Genomic DNA, 17,694 nt, shown 5'->3' on the forward strand with positions numbered 1-17,694 from the left:
AATGGGGCCTTATATGGAGATATGGTTATTACAGAGCCTATCAAGTTAAAATGAGTTTGTTAGGGTGGTCACTAATCAATATGGCTGGTGTTCTTATAAGAAGAGGAAATCTGAACACAGACATGAATAGAGAAAGATGATCAGAAGGACAGAGAGAGAAGACGGCCATCTACAAGCCAAAGAGTGAGTCCTCAGCAAGAACTGGCTCTGCTGACACCTTGACTTTAGACTTCTAGCCACCAAAACTGTAAGACAATAAATTTCTGTTGTTTAAGCCATCCAGTTTGTGGTACTTTATTAGAGCAGCCCTGGGAAGCTAATATATCATCAGAGTAATTACAAACTGGTGTCTCTCTATAGATGCAGCTCTGACCCTCCCCTGCCCAGGCTCCCATGTTCTCCTTCCCTATCCTCCACCCTTACCTGAAAGAACAGATAAACGAACATTCACCTCCTTAATCACAGTTTTGTTCTGGTAGAGAGAACAGGTGCTCTGGTCTTCTCTGGACACTCCCTCGCTTCATCAAATCCATATTAAATCCCTTTAATGTGTTCGAATTGGTACAAGAAATGAACAGGGTCCTCAAAGAACTCGTATTTTCTCAGGGGTGAGATACCTAGATATAGCCACCTATAAGGCAAGTCATAACTGTTAAAATAAAAGATATCAAATTTAATTATTATGGAGCGTGGGTGCTCCTTGACTTAGAATAAGATTACATCCCAATAAATCCACCTTAAGTTAAAAATATCATGAGTCAAAATGCATTAAATATACACCTAACCTGCTGAACATCCTAGCTTAGACTAGCCTACCTTAAAGGTGCCCAAAACACTTACAATAGCATAAAATTGGGCAAAATCATCTATCACAAAGTCTGTTTTATAATAAAGTGTCGAATGTCCCCTGTGATATATTGAATACTGCAGTGAAAGTGAAAAACAGAATGGTTGCACGGGTACCCCAAATACGGTTTCTACTGAATGCATATTGCTTTTGCACCATGGTGAAGTTGAAAAATCAGAAGTCAAACAAACCATCATAAATTGGAAACCTACATACTAGCCCCTTAATACCTACATACCAGCCCACCAATTCCTTCAGGAAGTATTAAGCAAGTCTTTACCAAAAAAGGCTTTACACTTAAACTAGACCTTTAGTTAACCCCCAAACACTCTGGGGGTTTCCAGTTCTCTGTGACATTCACTTTGTAAATGTTTCGCTATAAACATAAGGCCCTAACTTCACCCCTCCCAAGAATTTTAGAAAAACAAATTGAGGTAGCACAAAATGGAAGAACCTACAAGTCCTGCTGCAGGAGTACAAAACAAATGAATGCAAACCCATTACCTCATTTACTGGGAACAGATTTTTGAAAATCTGTTTCTGATATGTCTGCATATACATGCACAGAAAACGTCTGGAAAGGTACATGAAAATATTCCTCTTGGGAATCTGAGGTAGGACATAGTTTTTAAATTTTATATCCCTTTTATGGTTTGAAGTTTTAGCCTTGTGTATTCTTTCTATTATTATAAATAAATATATGTAACTTTTTCAATAATAAAACAGCGGTTTCCAGTAAATAAAAAATCTGAGAAAAGAAATTAACACCTATCATATGTGTAGCACATACCAAGGATGGCGCTGTATACTTTACATATGTTTATCTCACTCACTCTGTGCAAAAGCCCCAGGTAACATAATGTGTTTGCCCTTTGCATGAATGAGGAAATGAGACTGAAACTGGTATTATTCTACACCGGAGCTTTATGGTTAAGTAAATTTGGATGATGCCAGGTTACACAAAGTTAAACAGTTTTCTCCACTCCAGCATTTCTTAGCGCCTTCACAATGCTCATGTCCATTGTGAACTGCTAGAGAAGACATGTATGCGAGTATGTTCTCAATGTTTTTGGAACTCAGAATCCTCCTCTCAAGAAGGATCTCTCAGAGGCAGGATTCTTCAGCATGTGTTTTAGAAACACTGCGCTGTGGGATCATCTGCAGAACGGTCTTAGTTGAACAGTGTGACTGAAGGAATGGATCCTGGGTCTCAAGTTTGCCATCTGGTGATGGTATTTTTCTCTTGTAGGGTTCCAAATCTTTTGAAGGGATTATAGTCTAGTGACTAGAAAACTAACTTTGATAGTGATCACACAACCTCTCTTCCACAGTTGGTGGAAGTCCTGGAGTCCTGGGATGCTGTAATGACTGCTGCTTTTTAGGGCTTCCATGTCCTTAACCACATGACAAAGTTTATAAGGTTTGCCATCTATCCAGCTAGAAACTCCAGAAATTCATGGAATTGATGAAATTCCTAGGCACAGAAATTAAGATGTTGACATTTATGTAAGGGCATTAATTACTACTGATAATAGACAAATGTGTAAAGAGTCACCAGTATTCACACATACATACAACACACACATATCAAGATGACAAAGAAAAGGAAAAGAGTTAAACAGGAAATAATACATTTATTCTTTCATTCTACTCAATGCAGACATTGTGCTAGGCACTGGGGATAAAGTAGTGAACAAAAGACAAGCTCCCCTGTCTTTACCCAACTTACACTCAGGGAGAACTGGATTTGTACCGATGCTGCCACTAATTTGCTGTGTGACTCTGGGCAAACCATGGGGCTTCCATTTCCTTATATTTTAAACGATCCAGTTGAGGCCTTCCCTTCCTGAACATTTCAGTTCTAAAGTCATTAGCTGAGGAAGAGCAAGGCAGGTATCTGTGGTAGGGGGTAGAGAGGGGCAATGGCCCAGAGTAGGTGTTGGAGCCCCAGTGCGGTAAAGAAAGCATTGATAGGCCAGGTGCAGGCGCTCACACCTGTAATCCCGGCACTTTGGGAGGCCAAGGTGGGTGGATCACCTGAGGTCAGGAGTTCAAGACCACCCTGACCAACATGGTGAAACCCCATCTCTACTAAAAATACAAAAATTAGCTGGGCGTGGTGGTGCATGCCTGTAATCCAGCTACTCAGGAGGCTGAGGCAGGAGAATCACTTAAACCCGGGAAGCGGAGGTTGCAGTGAGCCGAGATCATACCATTACACTCCAGCCTGGCAACAGAGCAAGACTCCGTCAAGAAAGCAAAGCGAAGCGAAGAGAAGAGAAAAGAAAGGAAAGGAAAGAATTGATAAGAGGGAGACCTAGCATGAGATGCCAGAGCCCAGGCAGGATAAAGAAGGCATCAATAGGATGGGGGTGGGGGGGAGGGGCGGGTGACCTGTCATGGAAAGACAGAGCCCAACCAAGCAGGGCAGGAGAGCGCCCCAATGAGAGATATCCAGGGTGGAAAATCAAAACCAGAGCAGGGAAGGGAGGGTGGCCTTCAGGGACCAAGAGCAGTCAGGAGGGCATCTAGACAGGCCAGCAATGCAATGTAGGAAGCCCGAACCCAAGCTCAATGAGGAGGGTGTCCACATGGAGTGACCGCCTGGAACAGGGAGTCAGAGCCCAAACACAGAGCAAAGGGGGCCCCTGCATGGATGGGCAGTGGTGGTGGAGCTCAGAGATTGGCTACAAAGAGGATGACGGATCAAACAGGCAAGTACAGGAGGATGCCGGGAGCCAAGTTTCTGCTTCAGAGCTCTGGCTCTGACTTCTCATGCTGCGTTGCCCACCTGTATAGATGAGAAGGGGAAGGACGTTACAAACATGGAAGGGAAGAAAATGTAAGTTCCATGAGAATTTCAAAACAGGTCATCAGAAATAAAGAAAAGTTACATGCTGTTAATTCTGAAGGAAGTAATACCTCCAGGAAAGATGGCTGTCAGACAAATGCATGAATGAAGTCAGGAACTTCTTATGCAAAGGAGGAAAACTGTTACGACGAATACAACAAAGCATTTCAAAGGAAGGGATGTGATATTATTTCTTATTTCCAATACTTGAAGTAAATAAATTTTATTGTGCCTTTAGCATAAAAACCTATAGTGTTGCGTTGGAACTGAATGTATCACATGAATCATAGTGTGTATATATATATATATACACACACACACAAAGAGAAAGAGAATATTGTATATATTTTAAATATATCTAATAATATATACTTATATATAAACAACATATAAATAAATATAGACACAAAAGTGTGTTTATATACACATACATGTTAATTGTACATGTTTTTTATACATATCACATATTTACATACACATGTTCTCTAGCTCTGGCCACTCATAGGTCTGGAAGCAGTGACACCCCGTTAACAATGAGCACACCCAAAGCCCAGAACTTGATTTATAAATACAATTTTCCACTAAGAGGAGCATGGCTCCTTGAAAAATGGCTAATTCCAGGACTGCAGCAGAGAAAGTCTTAGGTGAGCCAGGAGATACAGTGAGTGTACAGCAAATGGACACAGAATCCAGCTTGAAAAGACTCCCCATTATCAAATGGTGGACAATTTCAGCATCAAAATAAATAATGCTTATAAATAAACATTATTATAAATAATAGGTGTTTATAATAAAAAAATATTTTATTACATTATACATAATTCCTAAAAATAATAAATAACACGTATAATAGATTATAATCCATTAGACAAAATAAGAAAACTAATGAATCTGAAATCCCGGCGTGGCACCCAGCAATCTGCGTTTTAACAAGTCCTCCAAGTGAGTTGATGTCTGCTGAAGTTTGGTAACCACTACTCTGGGGTAATTCTCCCAAAAGAAGTAAATCAAATTTATAGCACAGTAGCAAATGGCAAGAGATTAAATGGCGTTTTCTTTAATAGGTCATTTGTTTGTTAGTTTATGAGAATACCACGGCCTTAAAGATAGCCAGATTTTCAGAAAACCCTGCTAAAATTCATCAAGAGCCTGTATTTCTGTTGTCTGTACAACCACTCTTTTTTGTTTCATTTTATTCACTTATTCTTTTTAGCAGGTTTTTAATGAGCTTGTACCTGGAAGTGTTAAAAGGCTCGGAAATCCCCTTTATGTCCCTGCACTGTGACCCCACTGGAAAGTTAAGAACATAGAAACCTGCTTATCATACCTCCTGCAGCACTGATGAAGGCTAATCTCAACTTCCCCATCTGAGAACAGAGCCTCTGAGTGTCTCCACTTGGGAAACCACCAGTGCCCTTTGCTGCCCCTTCACTGGTGAAAGCTCTGAGCTACTGAAAACAGAGAAACCTTAAACTCCATCCTTTAGTAGTACATCTATACAACACAGCACCCTCCGTTTCCACCTAGTAGTTAAGGGAGGGCAGGCAGAAAGGGATCCAAAAAGCTTTTCCAGTCCAAAAGGAAGTCACCTGGTCAGGTACCTCTCTTTGCATCTTCTCACTTTTTTCTATAGCCCTTTGTTCTTAGGAACTTCCTACGCTCCCCAGAGCCAGGTGTTCCAGATAGGATCTTCAGGGCTGATGGCTTCATGGAGGCATCATTTTGTGCAAAGTAATTCATTTAACACCAGTGGAAGTTATTGTCCATGAAACTAAAATATGTGCCCATGGGAGATGCTGGACTCTGATTCATGTAACCCTGAGTGAAGCTCTCTGTGCTCCAGAAGGTGAAAGAAAAGGAACTCCCGAAAGTCTTTTTCAGTTTTAAATTTACTTCTTCATTTTGCTCTAGAGAACCTCAGTCCCTCTGTTTATCTCTGCGGATTTGTTTCCTTTACCTTTCTTTTCCCCTTTCTCATCTTTTGTTTCTTCCATTTTCCATCTCCAAAGTCTGAGCTGGTTGGCAGAGGTGTAGAGTAAAGATTAAAAGAGCAGAGAAACAGCCATGGTTAGGTTGAGAGGCACAGTGTAGGAAATAGTTTGATTTTCTTCCTAGAAAGCCCAATTCAAGTGAAAGGCAAACCTCAAATTTGTAGTAACTAAGCAAGAGAATCAGTTGAGAAATAGTCCCGTATAAACACTAGTCCTTCTAAAAATAGTAGTAGGAAGTCATAAGCTGATCTGAGGCAATATGGGTTGAAATTTGCAATGTCCTATGTGAAATAACACTATCCTTTCTATGTTGACAAGATAATATTCTGGATCCTAATTCTTTCCACTTAGGAAAGTATAATTATTGAATGAAATTATCAGTGTAAGTTATTTATTGCTACACAACAGGTCACCTCAAAACTTAAGGATTTACGATACAACCACCATTCATTTGCTCATGACCATGCAATTTGGACAGGACTCTGCAGAGATGGCTTTGTTCCTCATGTTTGTTTAGCTGAGTCTTCTGGAAGCTCAGCTGGGGCAGGAGAATCCAAGCTGGCCTTTCTCAGGGTCTTAGCTAGTTGCTTAGAAAGTCTAAGTTGGCTGGACCTATTTTTATCTCATAGTCTTTTCTCCTCTAGGGCCTCTTTCTTCCTGAAGCCTCCTCAACAGAATAACCTTGCTTCTTCACGTAGCAGTTGAGTTCTAAGACAGCAACAGTGGAAAATAAGACCTCAGTCTACAACCAGAACTTGTTCAGTGTTACTTCTACCATATTCTATTGGTCAGAGAAATCACCCATGATTATTGCAGCACTATTCACGATAGCCAAGATATGGAATCAACCTAAGTGTCCATCAACAGATGAATGGATGAAGAAAATGTGGTGGATATACACAATGGAATACTATTGGGCCATAAAAAAGAATGAAACCAATCAACAGCTGTAGCTGGGGCAGCTGAGGAAGTCAGGCTCCCCATGCACTTCCCCAAGAAAGGAACATAATCCAGTAGCTAAGAAGCAACTGCAGACCTCGCCTCCACTGCATCTTACAGGCCATAGTATGGAAGTAAAAGGGTGGGAGTTTCTGATCATCATGGCGAACAGGAGAGAGGACTAGCTTACAGCTCTGACTTGCACAGACAGAGCAGTGTGCAGAGGCTTGCATTGTGAATTTTAGCTCGAGAATGACTGCAAGAACAAACCAGGAATCCCGAGAGGACCCACAGACCCTCTAAAGGAAGCAGACTGCTCCTGCAGGACCAAGAAGACACCCCAAATACTGTGAGTGCCCCAACTGCAGAAGTGGGAAAAGAAGATTCTCCACTCCCAAACACACCCCCCACTGGGGAAACTAAAGGTCTAGTTTGCAGGAGAAGTTTCTGACCCTACCTGAAGCTGAGTCCATTTAGAGAGCCGAGCAAAATACAGGGGTAGAAGAAGCAGCGGGAAAGGCCCTGGGAGCTTCCTGGGTCCCCTAGTAGGCCATTCCTGCCTGGCACCACAGGGATCCTTCAAGAGGGCGGCCAGAGGTGTGGGGGGGAAACGCCACAAACACAACGAAATCTCTAGCTAAACTTTGTATTTGAACCAGGCAAGAAGCCTCCTGGCCAGAACTCGGGGGAGGACACGAATCCTGCATGCAGACTCCACAGGCAGGGGAGGAACAAAAGTCCTTTTCTTTCCAAGCTGGGAGGCTGGTAGCCTGGGGCAACTTCTCAAGCCCTGCTTGCCCACTGCCTGGACACAGACTCGAGGCTGTTTGCAGGCGGGCATGGTGGAAGAGAGACCGGTCCTTCAGATTGCGTGGGAGCTGGGTGAGGCCTGTGACTGCCAGCTTTCCCCACTTCCCTGACAACCTGCATGACTCAACAGAGGTAGTGATAATCCTCGTAGGTACGCAACCCCAGTGACCTGGGAACCTCACTCTCATTCCCCACAGCAGCTGAAGCAAGATCTGCCCAAGGACAGTCTGAGCTCAGACATGCCTGGCCCTGCCCCAACCTGATGGGCCTTCCCTACACACCCTGGTAGCTGAAGACAAAGGGCGTATACTCTGGGGAGTTCTAAGGCCCTGCCCACCACCAGTTCCTGTCCATACTACCATAGCTGATGCACTCTGGAAAGCACCACGTCCCAGCAGGAGGCCAACCGCCACAAAATAGAGCATTAAACCACCAAAGCCAAGAACCCTCACAGAGTCCATATCATTCCCCTGCCACTTCCATCAGAACAGGGGCTGGTATCCATGGCTGAGAGACTTATAGATGTTTTCACATCACAGGACTCTGTGCAGACAACCCCCAGTACCAGCTTGCAGCTGGGTAGACTTGCTGGGTGGCCAGACTCAGAGGAGAAATAAGAATCACTGCAGCTCTGCTCACAGGAAGCCACGTCCATAGGAAAAGGGGGAAAGTACTACATCAAGGGAATACCCCATGGGACAAAAGAATCTGAACAACAGCCTTCAGCCCTAGACCTTCCCTCTGACAGAGCCTACGCAAATGAGAAGGAACCAGAAACAACCCTGATAATATGACAAAACAAGGCTCTTAAACACCTCCCAAAAATCACACTAGCTCACCAGCAGTGGGTCCAAACCAAGAAGAAATCCCTGATTTACCTGAAAAAGAATTCAGGAGGTTAGTTATTAAGCTAATTAGGGAGGCACCAGAGAAAGGAAAAGCCCAATGCAAGGAAATCCAAAAACAAGGTACAAGAAGTGAAGGGAGAAATATTCAAGGAAATGGAGAGCATAAAGACAAACCTCAGGAAACATTGGTCACACTTATAGAAATGCAAAATGCTCTGGAAAGTCTCAGCAATGCAACTGAACAAGTAGAAGAAAGAAATTCAGTTCTTCAAATTACCCAGTCTAACAAAGACAAAGAAAAAAGAATAAGAAAATACGAAAAAAGCCTCCAAGAAGTCTGGGATTATGTTGAATAACCAAACCTAAGAAAAATCCGTGTTCCTGAGGAAGAAGAGAAATCTAAAAGTTTGGATACTATATTTGGGGGAATAATTAAAGAAAACTTCCCTGGCCTTGCTGGAGACCTAGACATCCAAATACAAGAAGTACAAAGAACACATGGGAAATTCATTACAGAAAGATCATCTTCTAGGCACATTGTCATCAGGTTATCTAAAGACGAAGGAAAGAATCTTAAGAGCCATGAGACAGAAACACCAGGTAACCTATAAAGGAAAACCTATCAGATTAACAGCAGATTTCTCAGCAGAAACCCTACAATCTAGAAGGGACTGGGGCCCTATCTTCACCCTCCTCAAACAAAACAATTATCAGCCAAGAATTTTGTGTCCGGCAAAACTATCATATATGAAGAAAAAACAGCCTTTTTCAGAAACACAAATGCTGAGAGAATTTGCCACTACCAAACCACCACTACAAGAACTACTAAAAGCAGCTCTAAATCTTGAAACAAATCCTGGAAGCACATCAAAACAGAACCTCTTTAAAGCATAAATCACACAGGACCTATAAAACAAAAACACAATTTAAAAAGCAAAAACAAAAAGCCAAGTTACACAGGCAATAATGGCATGATTAATGCAATGGCACCTCACATCTCAATATTAACACTGAACGCAAATGGCCTAAATGCTCCAAAAAGATACAGAGCTGCAGAATGGATAAGAACTCACCAACCAACTATCTGCTGCCTTCAGAAAACTCACCTAACACATAAGGAATCACATAAACTTAAAGTAAAGGGGTGGAAAAGGGCATTTCATGCAAATGGACACCAAAAGTGAGCAGGGGTAGCTATTCTTATATCAGGTAAAACAAACTTTAAAGCACAGCAGTTAAAAGAGACAAAGAGGGACATTATATAATGGTGAAAGGCCATGCCCAAAACGAAAATCTCACAATCCTAAACATATTTTCGCCTAACACTGGAGCTCCCAAATTCATAAAACAACTACTAATAGACCTAAGAAATGAGATAGACAGCAACACAATAATAGTGAGGGACTTCAATACTCCACTGACAGCACTAGACAGTTCATCAAGACAAAAAGTCAACAAAGAAACAATGGATTTAAACTATACCTTGGAACAAATGGACTTCACAGATATACACAGAATGTTTAATCCAACAGCTGCAGAATACACATTCTATTCAACAGTGCATGGAACTTTCTCCATGTGATAGACCATATGATAGGCCATAAAATGAGTCTCAATAAATTTAGATAATTGAAATTATATCAAGTACTCTGTAAGATCCTAGTGCAATAAAACTGGAAATCAACTCCAAAAGGAACCTTCAAAACCCTGCACAAATACATGGAAATTAAATAAACTGCTCCTGATGATCACTGGGACAAAAATAAAATCAAGACGAAAATTAAAAATTATTCCAACTGAGTGACAATAATGACACAACCTATCAAAACCTCTGGGATATAGCAAAGACGGTGCTAAGAGGAAAGTTCATAGCCCTAAACATCCACATCAAAAAGACTGAAAGAGCACAAACTGACATTCTAAGGTTACACCTCTAGGAAGAAGAGAAACAAGAACAAACAAAACCCAAACCTAGTAGAAGAAAGGAAATAACCAAGACCAGAGCAGAACTAAATGAAATTTAAATTTAAAAAAAAACACACGCAAAAGATAAATGAAAGAAAAAACTGGTTCTTTGAAAAGATAAATAAAATTGATAGGCCATTAGCAACATTAACCAAGAAAGGCAGAGAGAAAATCCAAATAACCTCATTAAGAAATGAAATGGAAGATATTACAACTGACACCACTGAAATACAAAAGATCATTCAAGAATACCTTTACACACATAAACTAGAAAACCTAAAAGAGATGGATAAATTCCTGGAAAAATACAACCCTCCTAGCTTGAATTTAGAAGAATTAGATACCCTGAAAGACCAATAACAAGTGGTGAGATTGAAATGGTAATTTTTAAATCACCAACAAAAAAAGTCCTGGACCAGACGGATTCACAGCAGAATTCTACCAGACATTCAAAGAAGAACTGGTACCAATACTTTTGACACTATTCTACAAAATAGAGAAAGAGGGAATCTTCCCTAATTCATTCTATTAAGCCAGTATCACCCTAGTACCAAAACCAGAAGAGGACATAACGAAAAAATAAAACTACAGACCAATATCCCTGATTAACATAGATGCTAAAATCCTTAACAAAATACTAGCTAACCAAATCCAACAGCATATTAAAAAGATAATCCACCATGATCAGCTGGATTTCATACCAGGGATGCAGGGGTTGTTTGATATACACAAGTCAATAAATGTGATACACTACATAAACAGAATTAAAAACAACAATCACATGATCATCTCGATAGATGCAGAAAAAGTATTTGACAAAATCTGGCATTCCTTTATGATTAAAACTCTCAGCAAAATCGGCATACAGAAAACATACCTCAATATAATAAAAGCCATCTATGACAAACCCACAGCCAACATAATACTGAATGGGAAAAAGTTGAAAGCATTCCCTCTGGAAACTGGAACGACACAAGGATGCCCACTCCCACCACTCCTCTTCAGCATAGTACTGGAAGTCCTAGCCAGAGCAATCAGACAAGAGAAAGAAAGAAAGGGCATCCAAATTAGTAAAGAGGAAGTCAAACTGTCCCTGTTTGCTGACGATATGATCATTTACCTTGAAAACCCTAAAGACTCCTCCAGAAAGCTTCTCGACTTGATAGAATGATTCAGCAATGTTTCCAAATACAAGATTAACATACACAAATCAGTAGCTCTTCTATACATGTGCAGCAACCGAGCAGAGAATCAAATCAAAAACTCAACCCCTTTTACGATAGCTGCAAAAAAAAAAATGAAATACTTAGGAATATACCTAACCAAGGAGGCAAAAGACATCTGCAAAGAAAACTACAAAACACTGCTGAAAGAAATCATAGATGATACAAACAAATGGAAACACATCCCATGCTTATGGATGGGTAGAATCAATATTGTAAAAATGACCATACCGCCAAAAGCAATCTACAAATTCAACACAATCCCCATCAAAATACCACCATCATGTTTCACAGAATTAGAAAAAGCAATTCTAAAATTCATACGGAACCAAAAAAGAGCCCGTATAGCCACAGCAAGACTAAACAAATAGAACAAATCTGGAGGCATCACACTACCTGATTTCAAACTGTACTATAAGGCCATAGTCACCAAAACAGTATGGTACTGGTATCAAAACAGGCACATGGACCAATGAAACAGAATAGAGAGCCCAGAAATAAACCCAAATACTTACAGCCAATTGATCTTTGACAAAGCAAACAAAAACATTAACTGGGAAAAGGACACCCTTTTTAACAAATGGTGCTGTGATAATTGGCTAGCCACATGTAGGAGAATGAAACTGGAACACTTCTACACTGCTGGTGGGAATGTAAGTACAATCACTATGGAAAACAGTATGGAGATTCCTTAAAGAACTAAAAGAACTACCATTTGATCCAGCAATCCCACTACTAGGTATCTACCCAGAAGAAAAGAAGTCATTGTATGAAAAAGATACTCGCACACAGAGGTCTATGGCAGCACAATTTACAGCACATGCATGTTTATAGCAGCACAATTTGCAATTGCAACATCATGGAACCAAATCAAATGCCCATCAATCAACTAGTGGATAAAGAAACTGTGATGTAGATATATATGATGGACTACTACTCAGCCATAAAAATGAATAAATTAACAGCATTTGCAGCAATCTGGATGAGATTGGAGACTATTATTCTAAGTGAAATAATTCAGGAATGAAAAACCAAACATCATATGTTCTCACTGGTATGTGGGAGCTAAGCTGTGAGGACACAAAGGCATAAGAATGATACAATGGACTTTGGGGACTTGGAAGGGTGGAAGCGGGGGTGAGGGATAAAAGACTACAAATAGGGTGCAGTGTCCACTGCTCGGGTGATGGGTGCACCAAAATCTCACAAACCACCACTAAAGAACCTACTCATGTAACCAAATACCACCTGTACCCCCAATAACCTATGGAAAAATTAGTAAAAAAAGAAGTGAAAGAATCATTTTACCAAAATTAATATTTCTAGAAACATCAAAAGCCACAATAAACCAATTCCCCTTTATGTTGTAGAACATTAGTTGAATAGCATTGCTTTATAAAGCCATATGACCATAATAAAAAAACGAATAGAAAATGAATGATCTATATCACAATTGATATCAATAAATTAATAAAAGAAAATAACAGTGACTCTTATTTAAGCCATTCAGCATCATTAAGATAAAAAAATAAATAAAATCCTGTCATTTGCAGCAACATGGATGAGACAGGCAGACATTATGTTAAGTAAAATAAGTCAGGCACAGAAAGACAAATGTCACATGTTCTCACTCATGTGCGAACTAAAAACAAATGATCTCACAGACATACAGAGTAGAATGGTGGTTACCAGAGGGTGGGAAGGGTAGTGGGGAGGGGGAGATAAAGAGGAGTTGGTTAATGAGTACAAAAATATGGTTAGATAGAATGAATAAAATCGAATGCTCAGTAGCGCAATAGGGCAACTATAGGTAGCAATAAATTATGGTGTATTTTAAAATAACTGGAAGAATCGTTTTAGAATGTTTCCAACACATGATAAATGTTTGAGATAATGGATATTTCAACTACCTAGATTTGATCATTGCACATTATATGCTTGTGTCAAAATATCATACATACTCCATGATACAACCATTATGTATCCATAAACAATTTTAAAAACCAATTATCACAAGACCAGTCCAGATTCATGCTACAAAAAGCATGAATTTAAGGTGGCAGGATTCACTGGAGGCTGTGATGATTAATTGTATCTGTCAACTTGGCTAGGCCATAGTATTCAGCTATTTGGTCAAAAATTATTCAGATTTTTTGTGAAGGTATTTTTTATTTAATTTTGTTAACATTGTCTCTTACATTTTCTCTAATTTACAAATAGCCTGGCAACAGAAGTTCTGATAAACTGAATTAAAATCCTAATGCTGAGCTGAAGTTTCACCTTATTTATAAAACTCCTTATTTCCCCCTGATTATTAGTTTATATCATCTCCGTTGCTCAAGATTTTCAATTTTTGGATGTTATTAATTTGCCTGAGTGTTTTGGAAGAGACTACCAAATAACCTAGTATCTATTCTTTCCTTCTTTAAAAAAAAAGAACTTCTTTAATTTCAGGGGAGCTAATGGCCTGCAAGCAAGTCACGATATTTCCCAACCTCCCTTGAAGCAAAGTGTGGTTATATGACTAAGTTTAGGCTATTGGAAAATAGGCAGAAAAAAATGATTGCGCCTTCCAGATTTCCAGATCACGTTAGAAATTACACATCACATTAGAAATTCCAACCACTCTATTTTCCTCTTCTATAGTCTTGAATGCCAACATGGACATCTCAAAAAATGGTAGAACCATCAAACAAAAGGAGCCTCATTCTTGATTGTCCTCATAGATCAGAGATGAAGATGAAGGTATTTTATAGATGAAAATAAACACTTAACATTTCAGTCAATAGACATTTTGGATTTTGATTTTTGTTGTTGTTGTTGCTGTTTTTGACAGAGTCACATTGTATTGCCCAGGCTGGAGTGCAGTGGCATGATCTCAGCTCACTGCAAGCTCCGCCCCCCAGCTGAAGCAATTCTAATGCCTCAGTCATCTGAGTAGCTGGGACTACAGGCATGCACCACCATGCCCAGCAACTTTTGTATTTTTTAGTAAAGACAGGGTTTTGCCATGTTGGCCAGGCTGGCTTCGAACTCCTGGCCTCCTGTGATCCACCCACCTCAGCCTCTCAAAGTGCTGGGATTACAGGTGTGAGCTACCCGTGCCCAGCCTTAAGCCAGTAGACTTTGAGTAAAGTGAATTACCCTCCGTAACGTGGGTGGGCCTCATCTGTATTGGGCCATTTTTGTGTTGCTATAAAGGAATACCTGAGGCTGGGTAACCAATAAAGAAAAGAGGTTTAATTGGCTCATGGTTCTGCAGGCTGTACAAGAAGCATGGTGCCAACATCTGCTCAGCTTCCAGTGAGGGCTCAGGAAGCTCACGATCATGACAGAAGACGCCAGGGAGCCAGCATGGCACATGGCGATAGCAGGAGCTAGAGAGACAGCAGGAGAGGTGATACCCTCTGAAACGAGTTCTCACGCACTCAGAGAACTCACTATCACCAAGGGGATGGTGCTAAGCCATTCATGAGGGATCTGCTCCATGATCCAATACCTCCCTGTAGGCCCACTTCCAACTCTGGGGATCACATTTCAACATGAGATGTGAAGGGGTCACACATCTAAACCATATCATTATACAATCAGTTAAATGCCTTTTTTTTTTCTTTTTTTTCCCAGACAGGTTATCACTCAGTCACCCAGGCTGGAGTGCAGTGACACAATCATATCTCGTTACAGCTTCAATCGCCCAGGCTCAAGCAACCCTCCTGCCTTATAGCTGAGACTACAGGCACTGGTTAATTTTATTTATTTATTTATTTATTTATTTATTATTTATTTATTTAGATACAGGCTGTCTATATTGCCGGGCTGGTCTCAAATTCCTGAGCTCAAGCAGTCCTTCCTTTTTACCTCTCAAAGTGTCGGGATTACAGGCATGAGCCACCATGCCCAGCCCAGTTGAAGGCCTAAATAAAAAAGACTAACCTTTCATGAAGAAGAAGGAATTCCTTTGGAATTGAAATGTAACGTTAACTCTTCCCAGTCTGCTGTCTCAAATACATGCCTTATTTTGAATTCTAAAACACAAAGCTTAAAACTAATGTTAAAGTAATAAGCTTGTATTAGTTTGCTAAGGCTGCTGTAAGAAAGTAGCACAGGTCTGGAACTTGTCAAGCCTCCACAACCACTTATGCCGATTCCTTAAAATCCTCCTCCCAACCCTACATTTGTATATTGGTTCTGTTTCTCTGGAGAACTAATACAGGGGCCATTCTGCAATAAGCACCATGCATTTTACAGGATATGAAGGCCCATAATCCCCAGAAAGCTTAATAATAATGTACGATATTCAAGGATACTCAAGGAGTTTGCGATCTAGTTAGCAAGCGTATAAAACATTAGAAGACACCAAAGACAACGACGCAGAAGTCACTAGTTGATAAATGATTTACAAGTATAAACACTGCCTCCCAGAGGAATGTTGGAATGACAAAAATACTGGTTAAGGAAACTTGCCAGCCTGGTGAGCCCATAAAATAGTATAAATGTATAACTAAGCCAAGTTGTCAGTAAGCTTCTCAACAAAGATAATGCATTTTATGGCTGGTAATAAAACTTGGGGTAGATAATATCTTCATCCCTGGCATTCGCCGTATTGCCCTCAGTGTACCATTTTCCATGTTTTATTCTGAAGTCCAAAAACATTAAGCTTAAAACTAATGTAAAGTAACGGGGTTGTATGAGTTTGCTAAGGCTGCTATAAGAAAGTATCACAAATGGAGTAGCTTAAACAACAGAAGTTTGTCTCCCAGTTCTGGAGGCTAGAAATTCCAGATCAAGGCATTGTCAGGGCCATGCTCCCTTTGAAGGTGTTAGAGAGGGATCTGTTCCACGCCTCCCTCTTAGTTAGCTTCTCGTAGTTTGCTGCCAAACTTTGGCATTCCTTGACTTGCAGACACGTCACTCCAATCTCTACCTTTATGTTCATATGGTGTTTTCCGTGTGTGTGTGTGTGTGTCCAAATTTCTATTTTTTATAAAGACATAACACCTATTAAATTGGAATCTACCCTACTTCAGTATGTCCTCATCTTAACTAATTTCATCTGGAATGATCATATTTCCATAGAAGATCACCTTCTAAGGTACTAGGGGTTAGGACTTCAACATATGAATTTTGTGGGGGACAGACACAATTTCACCCATAACAATGGATTAAAGTACTGATAAATTAAAACCTAAGATTTTTTAAAATAACTCAAATTCTATCTCTAACTATTTTTGTGGTCTGACTTGTTTGGGTTAAGGAAGCTTCTTTGAGGATGTGAACTTGGTGCTTGCTTATAAGTTGTGTTTCTACACTCTGCCACTAGAGGACAGCCTCATCGCTCTTGTTTTTTCCACTGTTCAGCCTATTCTGCAATATCTTCAGTCCTCAATCATCCTGCGTACTACATACACAATAGATGGGGAATATATTTTAGACACATATCTTGAGGAGTGGGAAGTGGGGAAGGCATCTTATCCTGGGGAGACTCGTGTGCCCTGGCCATCACTGTCCTGGTGGTGATCCTCCCTTTCCTGAATCTCTGACCAGAATCAAACACCAGAGATATTTGAACAGAAACTGGCATCTCTTCTCTGAATAGGACACAGGAAGAGGGGTGGGGGTATGAAGACAGATGGTCCTTAGAATAAGGCAGGTCCATCTGAGAAGGAACTGAGCCATTCTCTATGCAATAGTCTAACCGCTAAAGTGGAAAGAGCCCTCATATCTGGTGCCTGGAGACTTACCTCTGATGATGGGCTTGGCCACTAACTGTGTACTCTTGGACAAGTCACTAACTCTCCAGTCTCAGGGTCTTCATCTACAGACAACATCTTAGGACATATTGATAATAACTTCCTTAGACTTTCTCTCTTCTTTCTGCACCTAGAGCTCCCTATTCAATACTACATGTTAAGAAAGATTCCTTAGGTGCTATAATAGAGACCAAAGAAACATGATTCTCTTTAGGGAATTATAATGCAGTGAGAAGAATTTATGGATAGGGATAATTAGAGGACTAAACAGCATATGATCCAATAATTCCCCAGGCTCTCCACTATAGGAATTTATAGACAGAAGAGAGCAGTATGAAGTAGTAGGAGGGAAAGGTTTGGAATTTGGCCATAAAGAATCTTCAGAATTAAGCTGATAGGTTGAAGGAAGAGAGGGTGTTTAATTCAACATAGATATGGGAATTGAAATAAAATTTTTGGGAGAACAGAAA

The sequence above is a fragment of the Macaca nemestrina genome, chromosome 2 (genome assembly GCF_043159975.1).
Source record: "Macaca nemestrina isolate mMacNem1 chromosome 2, mMacNem.hap1, whole genome shotgun sequence".
Classification (NCBI taxonomy): domain Eukaryota; kingdom Metazoa; phylum Chordata; class Mammalia; order Primates; family Cercopithecidae; genus Macaca; species Macaca nemestrina.